The sequence below is a fragment of the Oncorhynchus nerka genome, linkage group LG12 (assembly GCF_034236695.1).
Source record: "Oncorhynchus nerka isolate Pitt River linkage group LG12, Oner_Uvic_2.0, whole genome shotgun sequence".
Classification (NCBI taxonomy): Eukaryota; Metazoa; Chordata; class Actinopteri; order Salmoniformes; family Salmonidae; genus Oncorhynchus; species Oncorhynchus nerka.
In genome coordinates this window covers 52,150,491-52,170,954 of record NC_088407.1, presented here as the reverse complement: position 1 = coordinate 52,170,954, position 20,464 = coordinate 52,150,491, and positions in this window count along the sequence as shown.

Genomic DNA, 20,464 nt, shown 5'->3' with positions numbered 1-20,464 from the left:
TTACAGCCCTACTGTCTTACAGCTCTTACAGCCCTACTGTCTTACAGCCTCTACTGTCTTACAGCCCTACTGTCTTACAGCCCTACTGTCTTACAGCTCTACTGTCTTAGCCCTACTGTCTTAGCTCTACTGTTTTACAGCCCTACTGTCTTACAGCCTACTGTCTTACTGTGTTAGCTCTACTGTCTTACAGCCCTACTGTCATTCAGCCCTACTGTCTTACTCCCTACTGTCTTACTAGCTCTACTGTCTTACAGCCCTACTGTCTTACAGCTCTACTGTCTTACAGCTCTACTGTCTTACTGTCTTACAGCTCTACTGTCTTATAGCTCTACTGTCTTATAGCTCTACTGTCTTATAGCTCTACTGTCTAACAGCTCTACTCTCTTATAGCTCTACTGTCTTACAGCTCTACTGTCTTATAGCTCTACTGTCTTATAGCTCTACTGTCTTATAGCTCTACTGTCTTATAGCTCTACTGCTCTTATAGCTCTACTGTCTTACTACTGTCTTACAGCTCTACTGTCTTACAGCCCTACTGTCTTACAGCTCTACTGTCTTACAGCCCTACTGTCTTACTGCTCTACTGTCTTACAGCCCTACTTACTTACTGCTCTACTGTCTTACAGCCCTACTGTCTTACAGCTCTACTGTCTTCTTACTGTCTTACAGCCCTACTGTCTTACAGCTCTACTGTCTTACAGCTCTACTGTCTTACAGCCCTACTGTCAGCTCTACTGTCTTACAGCCTACTGTCTTACAGTCTACTGTCTTTTACAGCCCTACTGTCTTACAGCTCTACTGTCTTAGCCCTAGCCCTACTGTCTTACAGCTCTACTGTCTTACAGCTCTACTGTCTTACAGCCCTACTGTCTTACAGCTCTACTGTCTTATAGCTCTACTGTCTTATAGCCCTACTGTCTAACAGCTCTACTGTCTTATACTGTCTCTACTGTCTTATAGCTCTACTGTCTTATAGCTCTACTGTCTTATAGCTCTACTGTCTTACTGCCCTACTGTCTTACAGCTCTACTGTCTTACAGCTCTACTGTCTTACAGCCCTACTGTCTTACTGCTCTACTGTCTTTACTGTCATTCAGCCCTACTGTCTTACAGCCCTACTGTCTTACTGCTCTACTGTCTTACAGCCCTACTGTCTTACAGCCCTACTGTCTTACAGTCTTACAGCTCTACTGTCTTACAGCCCTACTGTCTTACAGCCCTACTGTCTTACAGCTCCTACTGTCTTACAGCCCTACTGTCTTACAGCTCTACTGTCTTACAGCCCTACTGTCTTATAGCTCTACTGTCTTATAGCTCTACTGTCTTATAGCTCTACTGTCTTACAGCTCTACTGTCTTATAGCTCTACTGTCTTACAGCTCTACTGTCTTATAGCTCTACTGTCTTATAGCTGTCTTATAGCTCTACTGTCTTACAGCCCTACTGTCTTACAGCTCTACTGTCTTACAGCTCTACTGTCTTACAGCCCTACTGTCTTATAGCTCTACTGTCTTACAGCCCTACTGTCTTACTGCTCTACTGTCTTATAGCCCTACTGTCTTACAGCTCTACTGTCTTACAGCTCTACTGTCTTACAGCTCTACTGTCTTTAGCCCTAGCTCTACTGTCTTACAGCTCTACTGTCTTACAGCTCTACTGTCTTACAGCTCTACTGTCTTACAGCTCTACTGTCTTACAGCCTACTGTCTTACAGCCTACTGTCTTATAGCTCTACTGTCTTACAGCCCTACTGTCTTACAGCTCTACTGTCTTACAGCCCTACTGTCTTATAGCTCTACTGTCTTACAGCCCTACTGTCTTATAGCTCTACTGTCTTCTTATAGCTCTACTGTCTTATAGCTCTACTGTCTTACAGCTCTACTGTCTTATAGCTCTACTGTCTTTAGCTCTACTGTCTTATAGCTCTACTGTCTTATAGCTCTACTGTCTTATAGCTCTACTGTCTTTAGCTCTACTGTCTTATAGCTCTACTGTCTTACTAGCTCTACTGTCTTACAGCTACTGTCTTACAGCTCTACTGTCTTACAGCTCTACTGTCTTACAGACCTACTGTCTTCTACTGTCTTACAGCTCTACTGTCTTACAGCTCTACTGTCTTACAGCCCTAGCCCTACTGTCTTACAGCTCTACTGTCTTACAGCTCTACTGTCTTACTGCTCTACTGTCTTACAGCCCTACTGTCTTACAGCCAACTGTCTTACAGCCCTACTGTCTTACAGCTCTACTGTCTTACAGCCCTACTGTTATTCAGCCCTACTGTCTTACATCCCTACTGTCTTACTGCCCTACTGTCTTAGCCCTACTGTCTTACAGCCCTACTGTCTTACAGCTCTACTGTCTTACTGCCCTACTGTCTTACAGCTCTACTGTCTTACAGCCCTACTACTGTCTTACAGCCCTACTGTCTTACAGCTCTACTGTCTTACAGCTCTACTGTCTTATAGCTCTACTGTCTTATAGCTCTACTGTCTTACAGCTCTACTGTCTTATAGCTCTACTGTCTTACTGCTCTACTGTCTTATAGCTCTACTGTCTTTACTACTGTCTACTAGCTCTACTGTCTTACAGCCCTACTGTCTTATAGCTCTACTGTCTTACAGCCCTACTGCCTTACTGCCCTACTGTCTTACAGCCCTACTGTCTTACAGCTCTACTGTCTTACAGCCCTACTGTCTTACTGCTCTACTGTCTTACAGCCCTACTGTCTTACAGCCCTACTGTCTTACTGCCCTACTGTCTTACTGCTCTACTGTCTTACAGCCCTACTGTCTTACAGCTCTACTGTCTTACAGCTCTACTGTCTTACTGCTCTACTGTCTTACAGCTCTACTGTCTTACAGCTCTACTGTCTTATAGCTCTACTGTCTTACAGCTCTACTGTCTTATAGCTCTACTGTCTACAGCCCTACTGTCTTAGCTCTACTGTCTTACAGCTCTACTGTCTTACAGCTCTACTGTCTTATAGCTCTACTGTCTTACAGCTCTACTGTCTTACAGCTCTACTGTCTTACAGCTCTACTGTCTTATAGCCCTACTGTCTTAGCTCTACTGCTCTACTGTCTTATAGCTCTACTGTCTTACAGCTCTACTGTCTTACAGCTGTCTTACTGCTCTACTGTCTTACAGCTACTGTCTTATAGCTCTACTGTCTTACTGTCCCTACTGTCTTACTACAGCTCTACTGTCTTACAGCTCTACTGTCTTATAGCTCTACTGTCTTACAGCTCTACTGTCTTACAGCTCTACTGTCTTACAGCTCTACTGTCTTGTCTTAGCTCTACTGTCTTACAGCCCTACTGTCTTACAGCTCTACTGTCTTACAGCTCCTACTGTCTTACAGCTCTACTGTCTTACAGCTCTACTGTCTTATAGCTCTACTGTCTTACAGCTCTACTGTCTTACTGCTCTACTGTCTTACAGCTCTACTGTCTTACAGCCCTACTGTCTTATAGCTCTACTGTCTTATAGCTCTACTGTCTTATAGCTCTACTGTCTTACAGCTCTACTTATCTCTACTGTCTTATAGCTCTACTGTCTTACAGCTCTACTGTCTTCTCTTATAGCTCTACTGTCTTATAGCTCTACTGTCTTACTGTCTTATAGCTCTACTGTCTTACAGCTCTACTGTCTTATAGCTCTACTGTCTTACAGCCCTACTGTCTTACAGCTCTACTGTCTAGCTCTACTGTCTTACAGCTCTACTGTCTTACTGCTCTACTGTCTTACAGCTCCTGTCTACTGTCTTACAGCCCTACTGTCTTACTGCTCTACTGTCTTACAGCCCTACTGTCTTACAGCTCTACTGTCTTACAGCCCTACTGTCTTACAGCTCTACTGTCTTACAGCTCAGCCCTACTGTCTTCTCTACTGTCTACAGCTCTACTGTCTTACAGCCCTACTGTCTTACTGCTCTACTGTCTTCTACTGTCTTACAGCTCTACTGTCTTACAGCTCTACTGTCTTACTCTTATAGCTGTCTTACAGCCCTACTGTCTTATAGCTCTACTGTCTTACAGCTCTACTGTCTTACAGCCCTACTGTCTTACAGCTACTGTCTTACTGTCTTACAGCTCTACTGTCTTACTAGCTCTACTGTCTTATAGCTCTACTGTCTTATAGCTCTACTGTCTTATAGCTCTACTGTCTTACAGCCCTACTGTCTTACAGCTCTACTGTCTTACAGCCCTACTGTCTTTGTTCCTACTGTCTTACAGCCCTACTGTCTTACTTCTACTGTCTTACAGCCCTACTGTCTTACAGCTCTACTGTCTTACAGCCCTACTGTCTTACTGCTCTACTGTCTTACAGCTGTATTATAGCTCTACTGTCTTACTGCTCTACTGTCTTACAGCCCTACTGTCTTACAGCCCTACTGTCTTACTGCTCTACTGTCTTACAGCCCTACTGTCTTACAGCCCTACTGTCTTACACTACTGTCTAGCTCTACTGTCTTACAGCCCTACTGTCTTACTGCTCTACTGTCTTACAGCTCTACTGTCTTACAGCTCTACTGTCTTACAGCCCTGTCTTACAGCCTCTACTGTCTTACAGCTCTACTGTCTTACAGCTCTACTGTCTTATAGCTCTACTGTCTTACTGCTCTACTGTCTTACAGCCCTACTGTCTTACAGCTCTACTGTCTTATAGCTCTACTGTCTTACAGCCCTACTGTCTTACTGTCTTACTGCTCTACTGTCTTACAGCTCTACTGTCTTACAGCCTACTGTCTTACAGCCCTACTGTCTTACTGCTCTACTGTCTTACAGCTCTACTTGTCTTACAGCTCTACTGTCTTATAGCTCTACTGTCTTACAGCTCTACTGTCTTATAGCTCTACTGTCTTACAGCCCTACTGTCTTACAGCTCTACTGTCTTACAGCTCTCTTATAGCTCTACTGTCTTACTGCTCTACTGTCTTACAGCCCTACTGTCTTAGCTCTACTGTCTTACAGCTCTACTGTCTTATAGCTCTACTGTCTTACAGCTCTACTGTCTTACAGCCCTACTGTCTTACAGCTCTACTGTCTTACAGCCCTACTGTCTTACAGCTCTACTGTCTTATAGCTCTACTGTCTTACAGCTCTACTGTCTTATAGCTCTACTGTCTTACAGCTCTACTGTCTTATAGCTCTACTGTATACTGTCTTACAGCTCTACTGTCTTACTAGCTCTACTGTCTTATAGCTCTACTGTCTTACTAGCTAACACTACTCTACTGTCTTATAGCTCTACTGTCTACACCTCTACTGTCTTATAGCTCTACTGTCTTACAACCCTACTGTCTTACAGCTCTACTGTTTTACAGCCCTACTGTCTTACTTATAGCTCTACTGTCTTATAGACCTACTGTCTTACTGCTCTACTGTCTTACTGCTCTGCTGTCTTACAGCTCTACTGTCTTACAGCCCTACTGTCTTATAGCTCTACTGTCTTACAGCCCTACTGTCTTACAGCCCTACTGTCTTACAGCTCTTCTGTCTTACTGCTCTACTGTCTTACAGCCTACTGTCTCTACTGTTTTACAGCCCTACTGTCTTACAGCCCAACTGTCTTACAGCCCTACTGTGTTACTGCTCTACTGTCTTACAGCCCTACTGTCATTCAGCCCTACTGTCTTACATCCCTACTGTCTTACTGCTCTACTGTCTTACAGCCCTACTGTCTTACAGCTCTGCTGTTTTACAGCCCTACTGTCTTACAGCTCTACTGTCTTACAGCCCTACTGTCTTATAGCTCTACTGTCTTATAGCTCTACTGTCTAACAGCTCTACTCTCTTATAGCTCTACTTTCTTACACCTCTACTGTCTTATAGCTCTACTGTCTTATAGCTCTACTCTCTTATAGCTCTATTGTCTTATAGCTCTACTCTCTTATAGCTCTACTGTCTTACAACCCTACTGTCTTACAGCTCTACTGTCTTACAGACCTACTGTCTTACTGCTCTACTGTCTTACAGCCCTACTCTCTTACTGCTCTACTGTCTTACAGCCCTACTGTCTTACTGCCCTACTGTCTTACTGTCCTACTGTCTTACAGCTGTCTACTGTCTTACTGCTCTTACTGTCTTATACTGCCCTACTGTCTTACTGCTCTACTGTCTTACAGCCCTACTGTCTTTACAGCCCTACTGTCTTACTGCTCTACTATCTTATGGCCCTACTGTCTTACAGCTCTACTGTCTTACTGCTCTGCTGTCTTACTGCTCTACTGTCTTATAGCTCTACTGTCTTATAGCTCTACTGTCTAACAGCTCTACTCTCTTATAGCTCTACTGTCTTACACTACTGTTTTATAGCTCTACTGTCTTACAGCTCTACTGTCTTACTGCTCTACTGTCTTACAGCCCTACTGTCTTACAGCTCTACTGTCTTACAGCTCTACTGTCTTACTGCTCTACTCTGCCCTTTCTTACAGCCTCTACTGTCTTACAGCTCTACTGTCTTACAGCCCTACTGTCTTACTGCTCTACTGTCTTACAGCCCTACTGTCATTTACTGCTCTACTGTCTTACAGCCCTACTGTCTTACAGCCCTACTGTCTTACTAGCTACTGTCTTACAGCCCTACTGTCTTACTGTCTACAGCTCTACTGTCTTAGCCCTACTGTCTTCTCTACTGTCTTACTGCTCTACTGTCTTACAGCCCTACTGTCTTACTGCTCTACTGTCTTACAGATCTCTGTCTTACAGCTCTACTGTCTTATAGCTGTCTTACACCCTACTACTGTCTACTGTCTTACAGCCTACTGTCTTACAGCTCTACTGTCTTAGCTCTACTGTCTTATAGCTCTACTGTCTTACTGCTCTACTGTCTTACAGCCCTACTGTCTTACAGCCCTACTGTCTTACATCCTACTGTCTTACAGCTCTACTGTCTTACAGCTCTACTGTCTTACAGCCCTACTGTCTTACAGCCCTACTGTCTTACAGCTCTACTGTCTTACAGCCCTACTGTCTTACAGCTCTACTGTCTTACAGCTCTACTGTCTTACAGCTCTACTGTCTTACTAGCCCTACTGTCTTATAGCTCTGTCTTGTCTGTTATAGCTCTACTGTCTTATAGCTCTACTGTCTTACAGCTCTACTGTCTTATAGCTCTACTGTCTTATAGCTCTACTGTCTTATAGCAGCTCTACTGTCTTATAGCTCTACTGTCTTACAGCTCTAGCTGTCTTACAGCTCTACTGTCTTATAGCTCTACTGTCTTACAGCTCTACTGTCTTATAGCTCTACTGTCTTACACCCTACTGTCTTACTGCTCTACTGTCTTTACAGCCCTACTGTCTTAGCTCTACTGTCTTACTGCTCTACTGTCTTACAGCTCTACTGTCTTATAGCTCTACTGTCTCTACAACCCTACTGTCTTACAGCTCTACTGTCTTACAGCTCTGTCTTATAGCTCTACTGTCTTAGCTCTACTGTCTTACAGCCCTACTGTCTTATAGCTCTACTGTCTTACAGCCCTACTGTCTTACTGCTCTACTGTCTTACAGCCCTACTGTTGTTTTACTGCTCTACTGTCTTACATAGATCTACTGTCTTATAGCTCTACTGTCTTACAGCTCTACTGTCTTACTGCCTACTGTCTAGCTGTCTACTGTCTTACAGCTCTACTGTCTTACAGCTCTACTGTCTTACAGCTCTACTGTCTTATAGCCCCTACTGTCTTACAGCCCTACTGTCTTACTGCTCTACTGTCTTACAGCCCTACTCTTACAGCCCTACTGTCTTACTGCTCTACTGTCTTCTTAGCCTACTGTCTTACTGCTCTACTGTCTTACAGCCCTACTGTCTTACAGCTACTGTCTTACAGCCCTACTGCTCTACTGTCTTACAGCCCTACTGTCTTACTGCTCTACTGTCTTACAGCCCTACTGTCTTATTCTAGTCCCTACTGTCTTACTACTGTCTTACCCTACTGTCTTACAGCTCTACTGTCTTACAGCCCTACTGTCTTACAGCTCTACTGTCTTACAGCCCTACTGTCTTACAGCTCTACTGTCTTACTGTCTTAGCTCTACTGTCTTACAGCCCTACTGTCTCTACTGTCTTACAGCTCTACTGTCTTACAGCTCTACTGTCTTACAGCTCTACTGTCTTACAGCTCTACTTACAGCTCTACTGTCTTACAGCTCTACTGTCTTATAGCTCTACTGTCTCTTACTACTGTCTTACAGCCCTACTGTCTTACAGCCCTACTGTCTTACAGCTCTACTGTCTTATAGCTCTACTGTCTTTAGCTCTACTGTCTTACAGCCCTACTGTCTTATAGCTCTACTGTCTTTACAGCCCTACTGTCTTATAGCTCTACTGTCTTACAGCCCTACTGTCTTACTGCTCTACTGTCTTACAGCCCTACTGTCTTACAGCTCTACTGTCTTACTGTGCTCTACTGTCTTACAGCCCTACTGTCTTTAGCCCTACTGTCTTACATGCTACTGTCTTATAGCTCTACTGTCTTACAGCCCTACTGTCTTACTGCTCTGCTGTCTTACAGCCCTACTGTCTTACAGCTCTACTGTCTTATAGCCCTACTGTCTTATAGCTCTACTGTCTTATAGCTCTACTGTCTTACAGCTCTACTGTCTTACAGCTCTACTGTCTTACAGCTCTACTGTCTTACAGCTCTACTGTCTTATAGCTCTACTGTCTTATAGCTCTACTGTCTTATAGCTCTACTCTCTACTGTCTTACAACCCTACTGTCTTACAGCTCTACTGTCTTACAGCCCTACTGTCTTACAGCTACTGTCTTACAGCCCTACTGTCTTACATGCTCTACTGTCTTACAGCCCTACTGTCTTACAGCCCTACTGTCTTACTGCCCTACTGTCTTCAGCCCTACTGTCTTACAGCCCTACTGTCTTACAGCTCTACTGTCACTGTCTTACAGCTCTACTGTCTTACAGCTCTACTGTCTTACAGCCCTACTGTCTTATAGCTCTACTGTCTTTACAGCCCTACTGTCTTACAGCTCTACTGTCTTACAGCCTACTGTCTTACAGCTCTACTGTCTTACAGCCCTACTGTCTTATAGCTCTACTGTCTTACAGCCCTAGCTCTCTACTGTCTTACAGCCCTACTGTCTTACAGCTCTACTGTCTTTACAGCCTACTGTCTTACTAGCTCTACTGTCTTACAGCCCTACTGTCTTACTAGCTCTACTGTCTTACAGCCCTACTGTCTTACAGCTCTACTACTGTCTTACAGCTCTACTGTCTTATAGCTCTACTGTCTTACTAGCTCTACTGTCTTATGCTCTACTGTCTTACAGCTCTACTGTCTTATAGCTCTACTGTCTTACAGCTCTACTGTCTTACTGCCCTACTGTCTTACTGCTCTACTGTCTTAGCCCTACTGTCTTACTGCTCTACTGTCTTACAGCCCTCTACTGTCTTACAGCTCTACTGTCTTACAGCTCTACTGTCTTATAGCTCTACTGTCTTACAGCTCTACTGTCTTACAGCTCTACTGTCTTACAGCCCTACTGTCTTACAGCTCTACTGTCTTTACAGCTCTACTGTCTTACAGCTCTACTGTCTTACTGCTCTACTGTCTTACAGCCCTACTGTCTTACAGCTCTACTGTCTTACAGCCCTACTGTCTGTTGTTACTGCTCTACTGTCTTACAGCCCTACTGTCTTACAGCCTACTGTCTTATAGCCCTACTGTCTTACTGCTCTACTGTCTTATAGCTCTACTGTCTTACAGCTCTGCTGTCTTACAGCCCTACTGTCTTACAGCTCTACTGTTTTACAGCTCTACTGTCTTATAGCTCTACTGTCTTATAGCTCTACTGTCTTATAGCTCTACTGTCTTACAACCCTACTGTCTTACAGCTCTACTGTTTTACAGCCCTACTGTCTTACAGCCCTACTGTCTTACAGCCCTACTGTCTTACTGCTCTACTGTCTTACAGCCCTACTGTCTTACTGCTCTACTGTCTTACAGCCCTACTGTCTTACTGCCCTACTGTCTTACAGCCCTACTGTCTTACAGCTCTACTGTCTCTACTGTCTTATAGCTCTACTGTCTTACAGCCCTACTGTCTACAGCTCTACAGCCCTACTGTCTTACACCTCTACTGTCTTATAGCTCTACTGTCTTACTGCTCTACTGTCTTACAGCTCTACTGTCTTACAGCCCTACTGTCTTACAGCCCTACTGTCTTATAGCTCTACTGTCTTACAGCCCTACTGTCTTCAGCTCTACTGTCTTACATCCCTACTGTCTTACTGCTCTACTGTCTTACAGCTCTACTGTTCTTACTGTCCTCTACTGTCTTACAGCTCTACTGTCTTACAGCTCTACTGTCTTACAGCCCTTACAGCTGTCTTATAGCTCTACTGTCTTTACTGCTCTGCTCTCTTATAGCTCTACTGTCTTACAGCCCTACTGTCTTTAGCTCTACTGTCTTACAACCCTACTGTCTTACAGCTCTACTGTCTTACAGCCCTACTGTCTTACTGCTCTACTGTCTTACAGCCCTACTGTCTTACTGCTCTACTGTCTTACAGCCCTACTGTCTTACTGCCCTACTGTCTTACTGCTCTACTGTCTTACAGCCCTACTGTCTTACTGCCCTACTGTCTTACAGCCCTACTGTCTTACTGCTCTACTGTCTTACAGCCCTACTGTCTTACAGCCCTACTGTCTTACAGCTCTACTGTCTTATAGCTCTACTGTCTTACTGCTCTACTGTCTTACAGCCCTACTGTCATTCAGCCCTACTGTCTTACTGCTCTACTGTCTTACAGCCCTACTGTCTTACAGCCCTACTGTCTTACTGCCCTACTGTCTTACTGCCCTACTGTCTTACTGCCCTGCTGTTTTACAGCCCTCTACAGCTCTACTGTCTTACTGCCTCTACTGTCTTACAGCCCTACTGTCTTATAGCTCTACTGTCTTATAGCTCTACTGTCTTACCCTACTGTCTTAGCTCTACTGTCTTACAGCCCTACTGTCTTACAGCTCTACTGTCTTACAGCCCTACTGTCTTACTGCCCTACTGTCTTACTGCTCTACTATCTTACTGCTCTACTGTCTTACAGCTCTACTGTCTTACAGCCCTACTGTCTTACTGCTCTACTGTCTTACAGCCCTACTGTCTTACAGCCCTACTGTCTTACAGCTCTACTGTCTTATAGCTCTACTGTCTTACTGCTCTACTGTCTTACAGCCCTACTGTCTTACTGCCCTACTGTCTTACTGCTCTACTATCTTACTGCTCTACTGTCTTACAGCTCTACTGTCTTACAGCCCTACTGTCTTCTACTGTCTCCCTACTGTCTTACAGCTCTACTGTCTTACAGCTCTACTGTCTTACAGCTCTACTGTCTTATAGCTACTGTCTTATAGCCCTACTGTCTTATAGCTCTACTGTCTATAGCTCTACTGTCTTACACTACTGCTCTCCTACTGTCTTATAGCTCTACTGTCCTACAGCTCTACTGTCTTATAGCTCTACTGTCTTATAGCTCTACTGTCTTACAGCTCTACTGTCTTATAGCTCTACTGTCTTACAGCTCTACTGTCTTACTAGCTCTACTGTCTTACAGCTCTACTGTCTTACAGCTCTACTGTCTTACAGCTCTACTGTCTTATAGCTCTACTGTCTTATAGCTCTACTGTCTTATAGCTCTACTGTCTAACAGCTCTACTCTCTTATAGCTCTACTGTCTTACACCTGTCTAGCTCTGTCTTATAGCTCTACTGTCTTACAGCTCTACTGTCTTACAGCTCTACTCTCTTACACCTCTACTGTCTTATAGCTCTACTGTCTTACTGCTCTGCTGTCTTACTGCTCTACTGTCTTACTGCTCTACTGTCTTATAGCTCTACTTTCTTACACCTCTACTGTCTTATAGCTCTACTGTCTTTACAACCCTACTGTCTTACTGCTCTGCTGTCTTACAGCTCTGTTGTTTTACTGCTCTGCTGCCTTATAGATCTACTGTCTTATAGCTCTACTGTCTTACTGCTCTACTGTCTTACAGCTCTACTGTCTTACAACCCTACTGTCTTACTGCTCTACTGTCTTACAGCTCTACTGTCTTACAGCCCTACTGTCTTACAGCTCTACTGTCTTATAGCTCTACTGTCTTACTGGTCTACTGTCTTACAGCCCTACTGTCTTACTGCTCTACTGTCTTACTGCTCTACTGTCTTACAGCTCTACTGTCTTACAGCCCTACTGTCTTACTGCTCTACTGTCTTACTGCTCTACTGTCTTACTGCTCTACTGTCTTACAGCTCTACTGTCTTACAGCCCTACTGTCTTACAGCCCTACTGTCTTACAGCTCTACTGTCTTACAGCTCTACTGTCTTACAGCTCTACTGTCTTATAGCTCTACTGTCTTATAGCTCTACTGTCTAACAGCTCTACTCTCTTATAGCTCTACTGTCTTACAGCTCTACTGTCTTATAGCTCTACTGTCTTATAGATCTACTGTCTTATAGCTCTACTGTCTAACAGCTCTACTCTCTTACACCTCTACTGTCTTATAGCTCTACTGTCTTACTGCTCTGCTGTCTTACTGCTCTACTGTCTTATAGCTCTACTGTCTTATAGCTCTACTGTCTAACAGCTCTACTCTCTTATAGCTCTACTTTCTTACACCTCTACTGTCTTATAGCTCTACTGTCTTTACAACCCTACTGTCTTACTGCTCTGCTGTCTTACAGCTCTGTTGTTTTACTGCTCTGCTGCCTTATAGATCTACTGTCTTATAGCTCTACTGTCTTACTGCTCTACTTTCTTACTGCTCTGCTGTCTTACAGCTCTGTTGTTTTACTGCTCTGCTGCCTTATAGATCTACTGTCTTATAGCTCTACTGTCTTATAGCTCTACTGTCTTACAACCCTACTGTCTTACTGCTCTACTATCTTACTGCTCTACTGTCTTACAGCTCTACTGTCTTACAGCCCTACTGTCTTATAGCTCTACTGTCTTACTGCTCTGCTGTCTTACAGCTCTGTTGTTTTACTGCTCTGCTGTCTTATAGCTCTACTGTCTTACTACCGTACTCTCTTACTACCCTACTGTCTTACTGCTCTTTTACAGTTACAACCTTAAGGTCCAACTGGAGAATAAGAAAGGAGAGGTAGTGAACCAGGGACAACATATGTCTCTACAGTGTTGTTTAATCTCTTTTATTTTATCTTTCTTTCTTTCGATCTCCTTCCTCTCTCTCACTCTCTCTCTCTTCCCTTCCCCTTCCCTCCCCCTCCCTCTAGCAGCTCTAGTGGAGTTGGAGGCCACCCCTCTGAAGGGCAGGTCAAAGTCGTAGTTAGTGTGGGAGTCTGGTGTCACAGTCTGGCGGTATACATTGTGGCAGATATGTGGAAAAGCCTGTGGGTCTGGCTGCAGAAAAAGGCAAAAATAGACAGAGATGTGAAGCCCTCTTTTCCTCCCTCTCTGCCTGCCTGACTGGGCTGTGCCAGTTCTTTCACATGCGCTCTGTTATTGTGTTCTGTTTGTTTTTGAAATTATTTCTGTGGAGAGGGTAAGAGAAAAGGGGGATGTCACCAAAAAACGAAAAAAAGAGGGAGAGAGAAACATTTGTACACACAGAACCAGGAGGAGGTGGGATTGAGTCCAATTTATGTCTTTTTTGTTTCGTGTAGAGACTGCAGTTGGCGTGGAAGTCAAAGCCGAGGGAAAAGAGTAGGCAGATTCACACCTGTCTCTGTTGTTACCCCAAACACAGACATCAGTCGACATTAATTATCCTTCATATCCATGGACACAATCACACATCCGGAGCAGTAACACCTTTTGAACTCTGTGAAACTATATTTAACGACCTGCTCTTGGCCAATCAGAAGCCACCTCACCTCTCTATCACCCCACACACACACGCACACACACACAGGCACACACACACAGGCACTCACATTCACATCAAACACCCCTTGCTCGATTTATAATAGTTTGGTGACCTGGTGACCCTGCTCAGGGAGGAACTAAGCGAGTTCAAATCGTGGCCTAATTACAGGGTGGTGTGTAGGGGAAGTGGAGCGCTGCGGACCAGGAAACATGCTACGCTACGCTGCTCCGCTTCTCACAGTGGCCTGTTTCAGAAATAACTCCCCCTGCTACTCAAACACACACACCTCACCAGGTCCCCTGCCTAACACACACACACACACACACATATACACCTCACCTGGCCAGGTCCCCTGCTCCCCTCAAATACACACACCTTGTCTAGTGAACCATCACTACAACCTGTACATGACAGAAAACTCAGACCCAGACTGTGAAGAGTCACACACACAGGCACACACATATGCACACACACATAGTAACACACGCACTACACACGTGTACATTGTAATATTGTTATATTGAAGTATTGTATTGTAGATATGTTGTGGTATAGTGTGTAATAATGTAGTATATGTTGTGGTAGAGTAGTGTGTAATAATGTGTTGTATTGTAGATATGTTGTGGTAGAGTAGTGTGTAATAATGTGTTGTATTGTAGATATGTTGTGGTAGAGTAGTGTGTATTAATGTGTTGTATTGTAGATATGTTGTGGTAGAGTAGTGTGTAATAATGTATATTGTAGATATGTTGTGGTATAGTAGTGTGTAATAATGTGTTGTATTGTAGATATGTTGTGGTAGAGTAGTGTGTAATAATGTGTTGTATTGTAGATATGTTGTGGTATAGTAGTGTGTAATAATGTGTATTGTAGATATGTTGTGGTAGTGTAGTGTGTAATAATGTGTTGTATTGTAGATATCTTGTGGTAGAGTAGTGTGTAATAATGTGTTGTATTGTAGATATGTTCTGGTATAGTAGTGTGTAATAATGTGTTGTATTGTAGATATGTTGTGGTACTGTGTAACAATGTGGTGTATTGTAGATATGTTGTGGTAGAGTAGTGTGTAATAATGTGTTGTATTGTAGATATGTTCTGGTATAGTAGTGTGTAATAATGTGTTTTATTGTAGATATGTTGTGGTAGAGTAGTGTGTAATAATGTGTTGTATTGTAGATATGTTGTGGTAGAGTAGTGTGTAATAATGTGTTGTATTGTAGATATGTTGTGGTAGAGTAGTGTGTATTAATGTGTTGTATTGTAGATATGTTGTGGTAGAGTAGTGTGTATTAATGTGTTGTATTGTAGATATCTTGTGGTAGAGTAGTGTGTAATAATGTGTTGTATTGTAGATATGTTGTGGTAGAGTAGTGTGTAATAATGTGTTGTATTGTAGATATGTTGTGGTAGAGTAGTGTGTATTAATGTGTTGTATTGTAGATATGTTGTGGTAGAGTAGTGTGTAATAATGTAGTATATGTTGTGGTAGAGTAGTGTGTATTAATGTGTTGTATTGTAGATATGTTGTGGTAGAGTAGTGTGTAATAATGTGTTGTATTGTAGATATGTTGTGGTAGAGTAGTGTGTAATAATGTGTTTTATTGTAGATATGTTGTGGTATAGTGTGTAATAATGTAGTATATGTTGTGGTAGAGTAGTGTGTAATAATGTGTTGTATTGTAGATATGTTGTGGTAGAGTAGTGTGTAATAATGTAGTATATGTTGTGGTAGAGTAGTGTGTAATAATGTGTTGTATTGTAGATATGTTGTGGTAGAGTAGTGTGTAATAATGTGTTTTATTGTAGATATGTTGTGGTAGAGTAGTGTGTAATAATGTAGTATATGTTGTGGTAGAGTAGTGTGTAATAATGTGTTGTATTGTAGATATGTTGTGGTAGAGTAGTGTGTATTAATGTGTTGTATTGTAGATATGTTGTAGTAGAATAGTGGTGTAATAAGGTGTTGTATTGTAGATATGTTGTGGTAGAGTAGTGTGTAATAATGTGTTTTATTGTAGATATGTTGTGGTATAGTGTGTAATAATGTAGTATATGTTGTGGTAGAGTATTGTGTTATAATGTGTTGTATTGTAGATATGTTGTAGTAGAATAGTGGTGTAATAAGGTGTTGTATTGTAGATATGTTGTGGTAGAGTAGTGTGTATTAATGTGTTGTATTGTAGATATGTTGTGGTAGAGTAGTGTGTAATAAGGTGTTGTATTGTAGATATGTTGTGGTAGAGTAGTGTGTAATAAGGTGTTGTATTGTAGATATGTTGTGGTAGAGTTGTGTGTTATAATGTGTTGTATTGTAGATATTTTTTGGTAGAGTAGTGTGTATTAATGTGTTGTATTGTAGATATGTTGTGGTAGAGTAGTGTGTATTAATGTGTTGTATTGTAGATATGTTGTGGTAGAGTAGTGTGTAATAATGTGTTGTATTGTAGATATGTTGTGGTAGAGTAGTGTGTATTAATGTGTTGTATTGTAGATATGTTGTGGTAGAGTAGTGTGTAATAATGTGTTGTATTGTAGATATGTTGTGGTAGAGTAGTGTGTAATAATGTGTTGTATTGTAGATATGTTGTGGTAGAGTTGTGTGTTATAATGTGTTGTATTGTAGATATCTTGTGGTAGAGTAGTGTGTAATAATGTGTTTTATTGTAGATATGTTGTGGTAGAGTAGTGTGTAATAATGTAGTATATGTTGTGGTAGAGTAGTGTGTAATAATGTGTTGTATTGTAGATATGTTGTGGTAGAGTAGTGTGTAATAAGGTGTTGTATTGTAGATATGTTGTGGTATAGTGTGTAATAATGTAGTATATGTTGTGGTAGAGTAGTGTGTAATAATGTGTTGTATTGTAGATATGTTGTGGTAGAGTAGTGTGTAATAATGTGTTGTATTGTAGATATGTTGTGGTAGAGTAGTGTGTAATAATGTGTTGTATTGTAGATATGTTGTGGTAGAGTAGTGTGTAATAATGTGTTGTATTGTAGATATGTTGTGGTAGAGTAGTGTGTAATAATGTGTTGTATTGTAGATATGTTGTGGTAGAGTAGTGTGTAATAATGTAGTATATGTTGTGGTAGAGTAGTGTGTAATAATGTGTTGTATTGTAGATATGTTGTGGTAGAGTAGTGTGTAATAATGTGTTGTATTGTAGATATGTTGTGGTAGAGTAGTGTGTAATAATGTGTTGTATTGTAGATATGTTGTGGTAGAGTAGTGTGTAATAATGTGTTGTATTGTAGATATGTTGTGGTAGAGTAGTGTGTAATAATGTGTTGTATTGTAGATATGTTGTGGTAGAGTAGTGTGTATTAATGTGTTGTATTGTAGATATCTTGTGGTAGAGTAGTGTGTAATAATGTGTTGTATTGTAGATATGTTGTGGTAGAGTAGTGTGTAATAATGTGTTGTATTGTAGATATGTTGTGGTAGAGTAGTGTGTATTAATGTGTTGTATTGTAGATATGTTGTGGTAGAGTAGTGTGTATTAATGTGTTGTATTGTAGATATCTTGTGGTAGAGTAGTGTGTAATAATGTGTTGTATTGTAGATATGTTGTGGTAGAGTAGTGTGTAATAATGTGTTGTATTGTAGATATGTTGTGGTAGAGTAGTGTGTATTAATGTGTTGTATTGTAGATATGTTGTGGTAGAGTAGTGTGTATTAATGTGTTGTATTGTAGATATCTTGTGGTAGAGTAGTGTGTATTAATGTGTTGTATTGTAGATATGTTGTGGTAGAGTAGTGTGTAATAATGTGTTGTATTGTAGATATGCTGTGGTAGAGTAGTGTGTATTAATGTGTTGTATTGTAGATATGTTGTGGTAGAGTAGTGTGTAATAATGTGTTGTATTGTAGATATGTTGTGGTAGAGTAGTGTGTAATAATGTGTTTTATTGTAGATATGTTGTGGTAGAGTAGTGTGTAATAATGTAGTATATGTTGTGGTAGAGTAGTGTGTATTAATGTGTTGTATTGTAGATATGTTGTGGTAGAGTAGTGTGTAATAATGTGTTGTATTGTAGATATGTTGTGGTAGAGTAGTGTGTAATAATGTGTTTTATTGTAGATATGTTGTGGTATAGTGTGTAATAATGTAGTATATGTTGTGGTAGAGTAGTGTGTAATAATGTGTTGTATTGTAGATATGTTGTGGTAGAGTAGTGTGTAATAATGTAGTATATGTTGTGGTAGAGTAGTGTGTAATAATGTGTTGTATTGTAGATATGTTGTGGTAGAGTAGTGTGTAATAATGTGTTTTATTGTAGATATGTTGTGGTAGAGTAGTGTGTAATAATGTAGTATATGTTGTGGTAGAGTAGTGTGTAATAATGTGTTGTATTGTAGATATGTTGTGGTAGAGTAGTGTGTAATAATGTGTTTTATTGTAGATATGTTGTGGTATAGTGTGTAATAATGTAGTATATGTTGTGGTAGAGTATTGTGTTATAATGTGTTGTATTGTAGATATGTTGTGGTACTGTGTAACAATGTGGTGTATTGTAGATATGTTGTGGTAGAGTAGTGTGTAATAATGTGTTGTATTGTAGATATGTTGTAGTAGAATAGTGGTGTAATAAGGTGTTGTATTGTAGATATGTTGTGGTAGAGTAGTGTGTAATAATGTGTTGTATTGTAGATATGTTGTGGTAGAGTAGTGTGTATTAATGTGTTGTATTGTAGATATGTTGTGGTAGAGTAGTGTGTAATAAGGTGTTGTATTGTAGATATGTTGTGGTAGAGTAGTGTGTAATAAGGTGTTGTATTGTAGATATGTTGTGGTAGAGTTGTGTGTTATAATGTGTTGTATTGTAGATATTTTGTGGTAGAGTAGTGTGTATTAATGTGTTGTATTGTAGATATGTTGTGGTAGAGTAGTGTGTATTAATGTGTTGTATTGTAGATATGTTGTGGTAGAGTAGTGTGTAATAAGGTGTTGTATTGTAGATATCTTGTGGTAGAGTAGTGTGTAATAATGTGTTTTATTGTAGATATGTTGTGGTAGAGTAGTGTGTAATAATGTAGTATATGTTGTGGTAGAGTAGTGTGTAATAATGTGTTGTATTGTAGATATGTTGTGGTAGAGTAGTGTGTAATAAGGTGTTGTATTGTAGATATGTTGTGGTATAGTGTGTAATAATGTAGTATATGTTGTGGTAGAGTAGTGTGTAATAATGTGTTGTATTGTAGATATGTTGTGGTAGAGTAGTGTGTAATAATGTGTTTTATTGTAGATATGTTGTGGTAGAGTAGTGTGTAATAATGTGTTGTATTGTAGATATGTTGTGGTAGAGTAGTGTGTAATAAGGTGTTGTATTGTAGATATGTTGTGGTATAGTGTGTAATAATGTAGTATATGTTGTGGTAGAGTAGTGTGTAATAATGTGTTGTATTGTAGATATGTTGTGGTAGAGTAGTGTGTAATAATGTGTTGTATTGTAGATATGTTGTGGTAGAGTAGTGTGTAATAATGTAGTATATGTTGTGGTAGAGTAGTGTGTAATAATGTGTTGTATTGTAGATATGTTGTGGTAGAGTAGTGTGTAATAATGTAGTATATGTTGTGGTAGAGTAGTGTGTAATAATGTGTTGTATTGTAGATATGTTGTGGTAGAGTAGTGTGTAATAATGTGTTGTATTGTAGATATGTTGTGGTAGAGTAGTGTGTATTAATGTGTTGTATTGTAGATATGTTGTGGTAGAGTAGTGTGTAATAATGTGTTGTATTGTAGATATGTTGTGGTACAGTAGTGTGTAATAATGTATATTGTAGATATGTTGTGGTAGAGTAGTGTGTAATAATGTGTTGTATTGTAGATATGTTGTGGTAGAGTAGTGTGTAATAATGTGTTGTATTGTAGATATGTTGTGGTAGAGTAGTGTGTATTAATGTGTTGTATTGTAGATATGTTGTGGTAGAGTAGTATGTAATAATGTGTTGTATTGTAGATATGTTGTGGTAGAGTAGTGTGTAATAATGTGTTGTATTGTAGATATGTTGTGGTAGAGTAGTGTGTAATAATGTATATTGTAGATATGTTGTGGTAGAGTAGTGTGTAATAATGTGTTGTATTGTAGATATGTTGTGGTACTGTGTAATAATGTGTTGTATTGTAGATATGTTGTGGTAGAGTAGTGTGTAATAATGTGTTGTATTGTAGATATTTTGTGGTAGAGTAGTGTGTATTAATGTGTTGTATTGTAGATATGTTGTGGTAGAGTAGTGTGTAATAAGGTGTTGTATTGTAGATATGTTGTGGTAGAGTAGTGTGTATTAATGTGTTGTATTGTAGATATGCTGTGGTAGAGTAGTGTGTATTAATGTGTTGTATTGTAGATATCTTGTGGTAGAGTAGTGTGTAATAATGTGTTGTATTGTAGATATGTTGTGGTAGAGTAGTGTGTAATAATGTGTTTTATTGTAGATATGTTGTGGTAGAGTAGTGTGTATTAATGTGTTGTATTGTAGATATGTTGTGGTAGAGTAGTGTGTATTAATGTGTTGTATTGTAGATATGTTGTGGTAGAGTAGTGTGTATTAATGTGTTGTATTGTAGATATCTTGTGGTAGAGTAGTGTGTAATAATGTGTTGTATTGTAGA